The following is a 12,547-nucleotide window of genomic DNA, read 5'->3' as shown; positions in this document are numbered from 1 at the left end:
TCAAAATTGTTGATTTTTTCAATACTGACTAATTTTACCTGTATGTGTGTACTAGTTTGATTAATGAGAAAGAAGTGTTGAAGCATTGAGCTATAAGTATAGATTTATGTTTTTTTCTTTTCAAATCTGTCAGGTTTTGCTTTATACATTTTAAATCTCTCATATTAGTTGAATATAAGTTTAGGATTGTTACGTCTTCCTGATGAATTGACCCCTTATATCATTTTGAAATATTCTTGTTTATATCTGGTAATATTATTTGTCTTAAAATCTACTTTTTGATATTAATATGACCACTTCATTTTTTATGATTAGTGTTTTCATGATACATCTTTTTTCTCTTCCTACTTTAACCTGTGTTTATTTTTATAGTAAAATGATTTTTTGTAAACTGAAAATAATTGTGTCTCACTTTGTTATACATTGTGACAATTTCTATCTTTCAGTTGGAGCACCTAGGCTACATACATTTAGTGTAATTATCAATATAGTTGTGTTTAAATCTATAATCTTGGTATTTGTTTTCTATATGTCCAATGTGTTCTTTGCTCCATTTCTCTTTTCTTGACTTATTTTGGATTCTTTACTTTTTAGTTTTCCATTTTGTGTCCTCTACAGGCTTATTGGCTATATATCTTTACTTTCCCTTTTGAGTAGGTATTCTAGGATTTACAATATGCATCCGAAAATCATCAGTCTATGTTCAAATAATATGGTCACTTCACTTATAATACACAAACTTTATCCACGTTTACTCACATATTTACCATTTGTGACATTCTTCATATCCTTGTACAGAGCTGAGTTTTTGTCTGTTAGTATTTTGCTCCTGCCTAAAGAACTTTCTTTAACATTTCCTGTGGTGCAGGTTTGCTGGTGAGAAATTCTCTCAGCTTTTGTTTCACAGATAAAAATTCTATTTTATCTTCATATTTGAAGGACATTTCTTCTGTATTTAAGTTCTATGTGACAATTTTTTCTTTATTTCAATACTTTAAAGGTTTTCTTTCAATGTCTTCTGGCTCACATAGTTTCTTATGAGAAGTCAGTGATAATTCTTATTTTTGCTTTCTGTGTATAATGTGTCATATTGTTCCCTCTGGCTGCTTTTAAGGCATTCTTTTTCTCACTGGCTTTTGAGCAATTTGAGTATGATGAACCTTGGTATTATTTTCTTTGTGTTTATCCTGCTTGGGGTTTGTTGAGTTTCTTGAATCTGTGAATTTAATGTTTCCATCAGATTTAGAAATTTTTATCCAGTATAACTTTAAATAGCCAGGCAGCCAGCCCTGGTGGTCTAGTGCTTAAGATTTGGTGCTCTCATCACCATGGCCTACATTCTCTGTTAGGGGACCACACCACCTGTCTGTCAGTTGTCATACTGTGGTGGCTACATGTTGCTGTGATGCTAAAAGCTATGCCACCAGTATTTCAAATACCAGCAAGATCACCCATGGTGGACAGGTTTCAGTGGAGCTTCCAGACTGAGACAGACTAGGAAGAAAGACCTGGCTATCCAATTCCAAAATAGTTGGCTGGGAAAACCCTGTGAACAGCAGTGAAGCATAGTCTGATGTAGCACTGGGAGGTGAGAGGATGGTGCAAAAAGACTGGGCAGGGTTCTGCTTTGCTGTACACAGGGTCACTAGGAGTCAGAATCCACTCAAAGGCAATAACAACAAAAAGCTTTATTATTTCCTCTTCCCCCTTTTATTTTCTGGGACTCCATTTACACATATGTTAGATTGCTTAATATTATCACACAAGCCACTAAGGCTTTATTGATTTTCTTTTTCAATCTTTTCTCTCAGTGCCTTAGTTTGGATAATTTCCGTATCTATGTCTTCAACGTCACTGACCTTTTCATGTGCGTTGTTTAATTTGCTGTTAATCCCAACAAGAGAATTTTTAAAAATTTCAACTCTAGAAGTTCCATTTGGTTCTTTTATATATTTTCAATTTCTTTTCTCATTATATTCCTGTTTTAAAGTCCTTGAGCATATTTATGAGTTTTATTAACATTTTTTGCTCTGATAATTTCCTTGTCTCTGTCATTTCTGTGTCTGTTTTGAGTTGCTAGTTTTCCTGTTGATTATGTGCCACGTTTTCCTGCTTTGTTTATGTCTAATGATTATTGATGGAATGATAGAGGATGTGAATATTATGTTGATTAGTAGCTGGAATTTTTTTTTTGTCTTTAATCAATTTGAATTTTGCTTTGGCAGGTTTTTAAGTTATTTGTGGATCAGTTTGATCCTTTATAAGCTGTTTTTAAGTTTACTTAAGACAGACCAATAGTAGCCATTACTTTAGGGTTAATTTAGCCTGACTTCTAAGATATGATCCTTGAGATTTGTACTAATGCCCTGGTGTTCTGTTCACTCTGGCTGGTTAGATCGCAAATATTCCTATGACTAGGATGAGCTCTAGGAATTGTTCAGCTTATAATCTATGGTAGTTGTCCTGTGTCTGGCTTTGTGGAAATTCTCCCTAGACATATGCAACTTAATATTCAACAGAAAGTCAAGGGTAGCTCTACTCAAATTTCTGAATCATTTTCTCTGTGTAGCTCCCTCTTCTCCAGTACTCTGTTCTATACATTCTAACCACCTTAGCCTCTCTGAATTCTGAAGTCTGTATTCTCAATTCAGTGAGACTGCCATGCTCTGCTTGGGTTCTCTCCTGTGCCAAGGTCCAGAAATTGCCTCAAGAAGAGAGCTGGCAAAATTATAGTGTTCCCATTATTTGCCTTTGTTCTTTTAAGGATTACAGTTTTGCACTACCTATTTTCCAATAACCGAAAACAGCTATTTCATATATTTTGTCTAGGTTTCTATTTGTTTATAGTGGGAGAACAAGTCTAGGACTAGATAATTCAATGTGGATGGAAGTGGAAGTCCTCTGAGTCTATTTCTTGTTCAATAAATTGTAGGTTCTAACAACTTTTGCCTGGCCTACTTCACTAGATGGTTATGAAGATAAAATAAGATAATGTACGTGAAAAGGCTTTGTAAACTGTAAAGTATTATACAACCCTGGGGTAATGTAATAATGATAACAACAGCAATAACAAAATCACAATTAAATAAATCAGCAAGCCGTTCAGTAAGGCACAACTCTTGGTGATTAAAGAATTACAAAGAAGTACCTCTAATCTAGAGAGTTACAATATATACATTAAAAGCTCACAATAAAATAGATGGCAAATAGGATGTGCCATATAATAACACCATAGCTACTCTTAATTGAATACTTAAGGCCTACTAGCTAAGTTCTTTATAAACATTATTTCATTTAATCCTTAAAAGAGTCTTGAGAGGTTAATATTAGTATGTCTTCTCCATAGATCAGGAAATCAAGGTTCAGGAAGGGTAAGTAACTGAGAAAGTTTACATAGAATGTGACAGGGCTGGAATTTAGACATATGGTTGTGTCTTGTTTCTCCATTAGGAGGTTAGACCATGAGTTTTATGAATTCAGAGGACAAAGAAATAGATGCTGACCTGAAGGCTTAGGGAATGCTTTATACAGGAGGTGAGAGTTGAGATGGATTTTGAAGAAAATTTAAAAAAGAGTAAATAGGAATCCAATTTTAGCAAGAAGAAGATTACATAAGCAAAGAAATAAAGATAATGTGTTCCAGAGATATGGACTAGGCTAATTTTACTAGTTCGTAGCTGGGTTGCAGCCACATTGTGGAAGATGGTAATAAGTTTAAAATATTAATACATAACTTCAATCTCAGCATATCTTTAAGTAGAATACAAATGTTGGTTGTTATTTTGTTACTTTTTAAATTAACAGTACTTTTTACTAATAGTAATGCATACCAATATTCTTGACTAGTAACTGCTTTCCACAGATATTATTCCATAATCTCGCAAAACATCCATTCATTTATTTAATATTTGTGAGTGTCTACTCTGTGCCAGGCCTTGTACTAGGCATGGAGGATATAAAATTAAGTCCCATATTAACCCCTGCTTTCAAGGAATTCAGTTAATTTTCAGATGGAAGGGTCTGTCAAACAGATAGAAATTTGACAGTAGAGTTCTGGAGAGAAGTCAGGGCTAAAAATGTAAATTTTGGAGTTGGTGACACGTGCAAAGGGAACATATGTATTTTCTAGAAGGAAAAACAAAAGTAAGATCTAAGAGAGCAACCAAGAGAAGTTTGGAATCTTTCTAAAACTTTCTCAGGCATACATACATATGCCACCCCACTCCCCAACTATTTTAGCTAATCTTGCAACAAGGAGGTAATGAGAAATGTTATGTTGAGGTCAGGAGTAGTTATTATTACATTATGCACATTCCCTTGAATCAGTGGAGTAATGGGAACTGGAGAAATGGATGTCGTATTATATGGGTAATCAAATCTTTTTAAGGCTTATGATAAGCCTGTGGTTAAATGCTTCTGGGCTTGAACTGAGTTTTATTCTCTTAGGGAAATGTGGATCATTTTCTCAGGACCTTCAGTCTTGGGATGGAAGAAAATAGTTCATTCCAGTAGGTAGAACCAAATGGTACTTAATGCATTTGGGACTCATCTCCATTCCTTCAGGAAGGCAAGATTTTATGGGGAATCAATAGCAATAAAATCTTACTATCCAAATATTACGTATCCTGGGGAATTCTTTATCCAATCCTGTGGAGCTGACTGTGGGAGGTTTCTGAATAAAAGGACTTGGGAGATCCTGAGGCCCTAGAAGCAGTAGCTTAACATGACCCCTAACCAGGGGTCCTGAAGGTCATTGTCACTAAGAGCATCCAGTGAGGGAGTTATCCCCTCAGGGATGCTGGGTGAAGAGATGTTCAGTGGGGAGGAGAAAAGTGAGGAGAGGCAGGCGCTGGCCTGGATGTAGTGGTTAAGTTCTGGTGCTCTGCTTCAGTGTGCCTGGGGTTTGCAGGCCCGGATCCTGGGCACGAGCCTACACACCACACACCAAGTCATGCTGTGGCAGCATCCCACATAAAATAGAGGAAGATTGGCACAGATGCTAGCTCAGGGCCAGTCTTCCTCACACACCCACACACTCACACACAAAAAGTGAGAGGCCGGGCCAGAACACTGGGAGAGGCCTGTGATTAGGAGGTGGGAAAGATCAAAGTGATTAAGTAGAACAAAATATGCTAGCAATGAAAACATTGAATCATAGAAGATGAGGAAAAGATTTCATCAGAAACAAACACAGCTAAGTGAAAGAACAAAACAGGTTTATAAAAGGTCTTAGATTTGGCTTTTCAGAGTCATTAGCAAAATTTTGGAATATACTTTCTGATCTTAACTTTCTGAGATCATCAAGGCGTTTTGTAGGTTTTTTCTGTTTCTGGAAGCTGATCCTGAAGATCAAATCAATTTGTAAAAGAAATAAACATATTTATCACTTACAGATCATCTTACAGAGATAAATATGGAAGAAAAGAGGCTAAATATTAAGGCATACATGAGTTTATAACAAGTAAGTTTATAACAACGAGTTCTCTGTCCAGAAGCCAGTGGATCTCCTTTGTCTGCAAACCCCAGCACCCCTTCTTCCAGCTGGAAATCAAAGCCCTGCCGTTTGAGCTTGGTCTCCCAGATGACCAGCCTGAGCCTACTTATTCTCCCCACCTGTGCACCTTGACTTACCCCCTCCACTTAGACTTTCTTTGATGCATTCATTCAGCAAGTGTCTAGATGCCTTCTGTTTACCAGGTAACTAAGATGGCCATGGTCCCTGCCCACGTGAAGCTTGACATCTTGTGGGAGAGGAAGACATTAAATAATAACATATGTAATCATCTAACGAAAAGCAGTGTGCAAAGGAAATTGACTTAAAACCATAGAGATTGAATAAAAAGGGCTGGACCCAAATTGGGGGTGAGAATAAATATCCCTAAGCTGAGATCTAAAGGGTGTGCAGGAGTGAATGTGGTCAAAGGTGGGGGAAGCATTGGAGCAGAGAGAACAGTGTGAAGGCGGGAAGGAAGCCTGGGGCACAGAAAACAAGGAGAGAGCTGCACAAGGTGAGATAGTGAGGATGACAGGGGCCAGATAGTGCCATAACCCAGGCCAGAGTAAGCTTTTATCTTTTGCCTCAGGTAATTGAAAGCAACTGAAGGATGCAAGCAGGGGAATCTTTTAAAAGAACATTCTGGGGCAATACGCATGAACAAAAAATTATTTTTATATAACAACAGTAAATAAAATTAAAAGGAATTATACACCATGACCAACTGGGTTTCATCATAGGGATGCAAGCCTGGCTCAACATTTGAAAATCAGTTGATGTAACACACCATGTTAACAAGTTAAAGGAGAAAAATCGCATAATCATATTAATGCAGGAAAAGCATTTGACAAAAATCCAACATCCTTTCGTGGTAAAACCTGCCAACAAAATAGGAATAGAGAGGACCTTCCTCAAACTAGTAAAGAATGTTTATAAAAAACCTATAGTTTACATCAAACTTAATGATGAAAAACTAGATTTTTTCCCCCTCAGATTGGGAACAAGGCAAGGATATCCACTCTCACAATTGCTATTCATATAGAACTGGAAGTCCCTGCCAGTGCAATAAGGAAAAAAGGAACTAAAAGGAGTATAGTTTGGAAAGGAAGAAACAAAACTGTCCCGTTTTGCAGATTACATGATGTTTCACATAGAAATCTCAAGGAATTTACAAAATAATCCCCACAACTATAAAGCAAGTTCAGTATGGATAGAAGATCAATATAAAAAATCAATTGTATTTATGTATACTAGTAATTAACATGTAGAAACTGAAATGCAATACCACTTATATTCACTAAAAAAATGAAATACTTAAAGATAAGTCTAACAAAACATGTACAGGATTTATGAGCTGAAAACTGCTAGACAGTGCTGAAAGAAATCAGAAAAGATCTACATAAAGAGAGAGATATTCCATGTTTGTGAATTGAAAGACTCAAAATAGTAACAATGCCAACAGATTTAACATAATTTTTATCAAAATCCTAGCAAGATTTTTATGGACAATATTGTTCTAAAATATTTATTGAAAGGCGAAGGAACTAGAATAGCTAAAACAATTCTAGAAAGAGAGAATAAAGTGGGGGGAACCACTTCAAGACTTTTGTAATTATGATTATCAAGACTAGTCATATTAGTGGAGGAACAGACACACAGATGAGTGGAACAGATTAGAGAACCCAGAAATATCCTCAAGTGCACCAACTGTCATTTGACAAAGCTACAAAAACAATTTAGTAGAATAAGGATAGGATTTTGTGTGTGTGTGTGTGTGTGTGTGTGTATTTTAACAAATGTTGGAGCAATTGGATATCTACAGTCAAAAGAATGAACCTTGACCTAAACTTCACACCTTATGTAACAATTAACTTAAAATGGATCATAAATTTAAAGGTAAGACATAAACTATAAACTTTTAGAGGATAAGGAGAAAATCTTTGAGACCTAGAGCCCGGTGACAATTCTTAGATATGACACCAAAACCATGCTCCACAAAAGAAAAAAATCATTAAATTGGACTTTATCAAAATTTAATTTTTGCTCTGCAAAAAGCTCCTCCAGGCGGATGAAAAGAGAACATACAGTTTGGGAGAAAATATTTGCAAACCACGTATCTGGCAAGGGACTCATATCCAGAATATATAAAGAACTCTCAAAGAACAACTTCAGAAACAACAACAACAAACAATCCAACTAGAAAATGGGCAAAAGATCTAAAGAGACACTGCACCAAAGAAGATACATGAATGGCAAATAAGCACATTAACAATGTTCACCAGCACTAGCCATTAGGGAAATGCAAATGAAGACCAAGAAGAGATGTCACTACACACTCAGAGTAGAACAGCCAAAATTAAAAAAAAAAAAATTGATGATACTAGATGCTGGCAAGGATGTGGGAAAAGTAAATCATACATTGCTTATAGGAGTGTAAAATGGTACAGCCACTCTGGAAAACGTTTTGTAGTTTCTTATAAAACCAAATATACTGGTACCATACGACCCAGCAGTTGTACTCCTGAACTATTCAGAGAAATGAAGACTTATGTCCACTTTAACACCTGCACACAATTGTTCATTGCACTTTATTTATAACAGCTAGAAACTGGAAACAACCAAAATGAATTCATATAAGTTCATTCATCCATAACATGAATACTACTCAGTAAAAAAAGGGACAAGCCATTGATATATGCAACAACTTAATGAATCTCAAGGGCATTATGTTGAATGTAAAAAGCCAATCTTAAAAAGTCACATACTCTGTGATTTTTGTGTATATAGCATTCTTGAAAACGCAAAATTATAGAGTAGGAAAACAAATTAGAGTTTGCAGGAGATAAGAGAGGGTGGGGGCAGGCAGTGGAGAGAGGTAGGTATAACTATAAAGAGGTGGTATGAGCGAGATCTCTGTGACGGTGGAATAGTTCCGTATCTTGATTGTTGTAGTGGTGGTAACATCAGTCTACAAGTGATAAAACGACACAGAGCTGTACACACACATTGTACCAAAGTCAAATTCCCGGTTTTGATATTATACTTTAATTATGTGAAATGTAACCATCGAAGAAATTGGGTGCAGACTACATGAGTCCTCTCTGTATTCTCTTTGTAACTTCCTGTGAATTTATAATTATTTCAAAAGAAAAAGTTAAAAAAAGAGACCACCTTGGATGTGATATGGAGAAAAGATGGAAGAGAAGCAATGGTAGAAGGGTGTGGGTGCAGTAGAAGCTATGAGAGAACAATTAGGAAGTTTCCTGCAGTCATTCAAGAAATTGAAGTCATTGTCTCTGACCAGGCTAGTAGTGGTAGACATGGAGAAAAGTGAATGGATATGAGTGGTTTTTAGGTAGTAAGGTGGAAAGTATTTCCTTGGTTAGAGATATGTGATGAAGGAGAGAAAATCGTGAGCAATAATTCCCAGTTTCTGGATGGTACAGCTACAAAGATGGTGGTGCCACTCAGTGAAATGGGGAGAAGGACAGGAGAGGTGTGTAGGGATTTGGGTGTGGAGAGTGAATTAGTTTCAGACACGTTGAATTTTGGGTGCTTCCGAGATAGCCAAGTAGAGCTGTTGAGCTGACGGTCAAGAACTCAGAGTTAAGTATATGGAAGCCCAGAACATATAAATGATATTGAAAGCCATTGGATGAGATTGCTTGGGGAAAGAGTAACAAGTAGAGGAATTGAGGTCCTAGAGCCTAGTCTTAAGAAATTCCAACATTTAATAGGCTGGGTAGAGAAAGAGAAGTAGACAAAGTATATTGAGGAGGAGTTGCCAGAGAAATAGGAGAAAAGCTGGAAGAGGATAGTTTCAGGGAAGCTGAGGACAGAAAGTATTTCAAGACGAGAGCGACTCACAGTACTCAATGGTCTGGGATGTCCAGTTAGATAAGAAGTGAAAATGATCCTTGGGTTGCTTGGCGTAGAGGTTATTGGTGGCCTTATTGAGTGTCTCTCCCCTCCCTTAGCATGGTGGAGTAGACAAAGCTGCCGGTGGAAGGGAAGACAATGGATATAGCAAAATGTGTATAACTTTTCCTGGAGTTTGGCTGTGAAGAGATGGAGAGAGCTGTGAAGGGAGGTTTTCATTTGATTGTAGTTTGTTTGCTTTGAGCTAGAAGAGAAGAGATGTAAAGATGTGTAAATGCCAGTGCAGGAGGAATGAACATACCCAAGTAAAAGGGTATGACACACTACCCGAGAAGCTAAGAGGCCATAGGTTCCAGAGCACACAGGTGGAGAGGTATTTTTCCCGAAAAGGGAGAGAAATGCCTCTTGTTTAGCAATGCCAAGCTTTTGGTTGTAATGGTAATTGTGGCAATTGATTTTGGTCTGTATTCTTCTTTTGAATAAATATTTTTTTTCATTAAATTATAAGTTATTAAAGGTAGAAGAGACATTTGAAATTACCTAGCTCAGCTGCCTACTTTTACAAATTAGAAAACTGAGGCCTGAGAGGACCAGAGGAGTCACTCCTCCCAGTGGTGTGTTGGACTTCAGCTTAAATCACTGAGGTCCCTTCATCATCAGCAGGTTAGTAAGCTTCTCTGAGCCCAAGTTCCTTCATGTACAACACGGACCATAATTGTTTTTAAGCAGTGGGGGGGCAGGGGAGCGGGTTTGGGACAATCGTTTTTTTTGTTGATACTACCTTGAAAAAAGATTTTATTTCTCTGGTCACTAACTTCTCTGTTTGAAGCTTATAGGCCTTACAGGTAAAACTGGTCAAACAACTTGATGAAGAAGAGTGGTTTGAGTCTGGCACCAATGCTGTATTGGAAAAACAAGCCTGTGACTTGTTTTTAGGTGTCTATTTAAAAAGGATCGGTGACTCACTTGTATTTGGGCAGAGCAGCCCTAATCCCTGGCCCCTTTGCTAAGACCTAGGCCTACACCCGATGGGTCCCATAAGAAGTAGGGCCTCTGGGCCTTACCTGCAGAGCAGCCTGAGCTCGCAGGTCAGGCGCCTGTTCTGTGTTATTGCTGTTGCATCTGCTGCGACCTGTGGTGGTGTCTCTGTTCTTCTCTTATAGAAAGAAGAACTCAGTTTTCTTAAGGAACCATAGGCTCAATACGATCAGTTCTGCTTTTCTCTTCATCTCTTTTTTGTTCTTTGAATCCTGACTGAAATTTCAAATCTTTACAACATTCTTTGCATAGAAATTGTCTCCCTCTCTTCCTATGTATTTATCTGTCTGGGTTTTTTGTTCATTTATTAACTTATTTTAGGGATGTTTTAAACATTTTATTATGAAATAATTTCAGTCTTATAACCAAGTTGTAAAAATAGTGTCAAAAGTTTTCTTATACTCTTTTCCTAGCTTCCACAAATGTAAGCACAGTAAAATCATAAAAAGCAGGAAAGTGAAAACAAGGCACACAACCATTAATTAATTGACAGACCTTATTCAGATGTCACGAGTTGTCACACTAATGTACCTTCTATGATCCAAGCCAGCATCCCACAATTGCATTTACTTGTCATGGCTCCAGTCTGTGATGGTTCCTCAGCCTCTTTTTGTCTTTCATGACATTCACACTTTGGAGACCTCTCTCAATTTGAGTCTATCTGATGTTTCCTCATGGTTAAATTCAGATTTGCATACTTTTCCTTTTTAAGCACTATGTCTTGGAAGTCTTGGAGCTGGAATTCATATGCTACTCATTCGTCCCGAGCCCGTGTTTTTAGTGAAAGGCACATTCATTTAGAGGAAAAAGAATCTGCTTCTGGCTCCACCTCTGGAGCTATAACATTAGTCCTTACTGCAAATAGCATAACGCTGATGGTTCACCTCGTGGGTTTTCATGAAATATTTTTTAAGGCACATGAACTTTAAGTGTTATATTGTTTAATGTGCTGTTTAAGAGTACCTGGGGGTGTCCTTTCTAAATCCCTATCGTTGGTCGTCACTAATTCACAGAGAACACAGCTAAATCATTAAAAACTAATGCTTAGACCAATTACTGGATCAACTGAATTCTTAAAGGCTGGAGTCACCCATAAATAAACTCATAGCAAAACAGCTCCCTAAGCCAAATGCACCAGCAACCAATCATGGGACATGGAGGGCCTGACTCTCCAAGAGATTGAGAGGCTGGGTACCATCACTGACATCCCCAAAATGGACATGGGAAGCTGACAGCAGTCAAGAAATTCTTTCAAGCTTTTAATTCAAGTGCCACATGAAAACTGTAACTGGGCCAGGAATCAGAAGCCCAATTCCAGTTTCCCAACTTTTTACTGTATTGCCTTGCTCAAGGAACTTAACCTCTCTGCATTCATTCATTCATCTATTCATTCATTTTTGAGAACTATGGAGTGTCTTCTATGTGCTCAACTCTGTGCTAGGCGCTGCACATCTTATGTTGAGTAATAGATAAGAAATTGATTGACCAAAAGGAGTAAGGAATAGTGTTCTAGGTGGGGTGGACATTGTGAACAAGACCTTTTCATCAGAAGAGAGCAAGAGTTCTGAAAAAAGACCACTGTAGCTAGATGGCAGGAAAATTAGGGCAAGCAGAATAGAAGTTGACACTGGGGTGCGGGGAAGGGTGAGACCTTGCGGGGGTTGGGGGAGAACTGCAGGCGTTTTAAGGAGCCTTGTCTCATCCTAATGGCAGGGGAGAGCCACTGATAGGTGTTAAGCGCTGCAATAATATAATCAGCTTTGGGTTTTGAAAGGTCACTCTAACTACAATGAAGAGAATAGTTTGGAAGTAGACAAACCAGCTACAAGGTAGTTCAGACACCAGATAGTACTAGCTGGATCTAGGGTGGTGGTGTGGAAACATAAGGAAATGGATGGATGTGAAGAGAGTGCTTCTGTGGGATCTGGTGCAGACTGCCAGTTTTCAACTACTTAGCCCTATGACCTTGAAAACTTACTTTACCTCTTTGTGCCTCAGTTTCCTCTTCTGTAAAATGGGTTATAACTGTGGTTCCTACATCATACAGTTTTTGAGAGGATTAAACTAAGTTAATAGAAGTAAACTGCTTAGAAAAGTACTTGGTACATAATAATCACACATGCTACACACACATAT

Source organism: Equus quagga, chromosome 15, assembly GCF_021613505.1.
Source record: "Equus quagga isolate Etosha38 chromosome 15, UCLA_HA_Equagga_1.0, whole genome shotgun sequence".
Lineage (NCBI taxonomy): Eukaryota > Metazoa > Chordata > Mammalia > Perissodactyla > Equidae > Equus > Equus quagga.
Note: the sequence above shows the minus strand (reverse complement) of the source record.